The sequence below is a fragment of the Dipodomys ordii genome, unplaced genomic scaffold (genome assembly GCF_000151885.1).
Source record: "Dipodomys ordii isolate 6190 unplaced genomic scaffold, Dord_2.0 Scaffold203, whole genome shotgun sequence".
In the NCBI taxonomy this organism is placed as follows: domain Eukaryota; kingdom Metazoa; phylum Chordata; class Mammalia; order Rodentia; family Heteromyidae; genus Dipodomys; species Dipodomys ordii.
This window is the reverse complement of record NW_012267419.1, coordinates 825,897-828,822: the sequence shown is the minus strand read 5'-3', so window position 1 is coordinate 828,822 and position 2,926 is coordinate 825,897.

Genomic DNA, 2,926 nt, shown 5'->3' with positions numbered 1-2,926 from the left:
AGTGGGGCCTGAACTCTGGGCCTGGGCGCTGTCCCTCAGCTCTTCAGCTCAAGGCTAGTGCTCTACCACTTGAGCCACAGCGCCACTTCCGGCTTTTTTGTTTTTGCTTATGTGGTGCTGAGGAATCGAACCCAGGGCCTCATGCATGCAAGGCAAGCGCTCTACCACTGAGCCACCTTCCCAGTCCTACTTACTTACTTATTATAATCCCATTACCTAGAATTAAAACATAAGGAACTGGGGGGAAGCTTAGCTGATTATGGTAACTAACATTTTTTATCATTATAGATTATTTCTAACTTTTAAACATAGGTATTTGTTATATTGTGTAGTGTATATAGCTATGTAATAATGCTTTCTTTTGCAGTACAAGGTTTTGGACTCAGAGCTATGTACTTGTAGGCAGATGCTCTACTCTGAACCCTCCAAACCCTTTTTTGTTCAGTTATTTCTGATAGGGTTCTCACTTCTTTTATATTAGAAGGTCTTCATTGGAGAATCTCACTTTTTTCCCAAGCCAGCCTGGATCGCAATACCCCCATTTATGCTTCAAACTGTAGCTGGGATGACAGATGCATGCCACAACACCCAACTTTTTCTGTTAAGATGGGGATCTTGAAATTTTTTTGCCTAGGCTGGCCTCAAATCATGACCCTCCCCATCTTAGCCTCCTAAGTTTACAGGTATCAGCTACAATTATAGGTATGAATTACTATTCTATTGCAGGCTTAAGAACCCTCTCAGAGGCAGCCTACTGTTACAGACAGGACATAACCAAAAGATGCACACTAGTCATCTTTTCTTCACTGTAAGGAACTTGAACAACTTGAGGAAAGGTTCATTTAGGATCTTTTTTCAGAAGTTTCAGTCTGCAGGCACATGGCTACATTGCTTCTTGGCCTGTGGCAGGGCAGATCATGGCAGGGAATGATCACATGGTGGAGCAAAGCTGCTCATCTCACGGGCTGGGAAACTAGAAACTAGAAACCCACTATCCCCTTCAAGAGCACACTTCTAATGACCTAATCCTTTTACTCAAGTTCACTTCCTTCCAACACCTAGCAACAGCATCACAGGCTAAGACCAAGCCTTCAATACTTGAGCTTTTGAGGACCATACCAAAAGCAAATTATAGCAATGACTTTGGTTACACACACACACACACACACACACTAACCAATACCTCCTATACTGGCAATATTCCTCTACTGTAATCAGGGCCAGGTAACAAACAACTAGAGATTACCCCTATAGCCCAAAGCCACCCAAAATTGGTCAGACTAGTCAAATATAAACTTCTGACTATTCTTGCCTTTTCTGAGGAAACCCAAATAAGGGTTAAACCTTCTCTCCTTGCTCCTGCCTTCAATTACCTGCTATCTTTTCCACATGACCTGTGAGGTATACCATGCCTCCTATAGCTTGGACCTATGAGTAAAATAGGTATGTCATTGCACTTGAGTTACTATTCCAGAAATGAATACACAGCATTGTACAGGAGCCTTTACAGCTATCTTATTGTAAGGAGGTTTCTCTAGAACTATTTAGGATTAAGAATAAAAAACACCAGCTGATCTGATAAAATTTTCGAAATCAGGCAATGCTTGTTAAGTTGTATGTCTTTAGACCTTTGAAAGATTCCAAATGTAAGCCATATGCCTGTGGTTCATCACTGCAGTTCCAGCAACTCGGGAGGCTAAAACTTGTACGATATCAAGATTCAAAACTAGACTGGGCAGAAAAGTCTTCAAACTCCATCTTAAATTAACCAGCAAAAAGCTCAAATTAGATGTTTGGCTCAAGCCATAGAGTGCTAGCCAAACAATCAAGCACAGTGAGCATGAGGCCCTGAGTACTAACCTCCCCCAAAAAGATTCAATACATAATCCAAATTGTTGGGCAGGTATCTAAGAACATCTCCAAAGCTCAAGAAATGAGCTAGCTTTCAATATCCATGTTATTATAGTACTGTTAGATCACTGTAAGATTTGGGAGTATTCCATCTTCATGCTAAACAGTACAATTACAGGTACAGTATTCCATCTCTTTTTTGAAAATCCCCTTTCCCTTGGAGTCTGTCCAATAACCAGTCCCCTTCTATACATGACAGCTAATTGGTAATATTGCTTCGGGGAAAAATCACGTTTTTCAAAGGGCATTTTCAAAGCTTGGAAGCCTAGGAAACCCAAAGGAATGGATTTCTATTCATGATCACTCAATTACTTGCAATCGCTTAATACCTTGCTCTGCTCTTTCCAAGGGTCATCTTGGTTCTAGTTCTAATCCTTGGTTACCTCATGAACCTCAATTAATAAAACCTCTAAGCAAGTGCACAGATCCTAGCCAATATAAAATTATTCACAGCTGCTTAAAAACCCAAATGGCCATGCGCCAGTGGCTCACACTTACAATCCTAGCTGCAGGAAAGTTTGTGAGACTCTTATCTCTAATTAATCACCAAAGAGCCAAAAGTGGAACTGTGGCTCAAGGGGTAGAGTGCTCTAGCCTTGAGCACAAAAGCATAAGGACAGTGCCCACCCCTGAGTTCAAGCCTCAAGTGGCACATGTATGTACACACACACACACACACACACACACACACAAATGTCATCATAGTACAAGCAAAATGAGATGGGAAAGTGAGACTATACATTAAGACCATGACCGGCAGATAAAAAGTAAGGACCAGTTCCAATCCAGAGCTGACAAGTTGGGAATGATCCAAACAAGGCACACAGGTACCATCACAGGGGAGTTTGACAGTTAAGGTTAATGTGGATCAGACAGGAAATCTATTTACTATGTTATTCTTATTCATGATCTTTAGACTAGTTTTCCCTAGTAAAGCTCCCAGGGTCTGAAATGCAACAGTATTGCTAACCTGGAAGCTTCTGAAACTTTAACAGTCTGCAGTTTCCAATGTGGC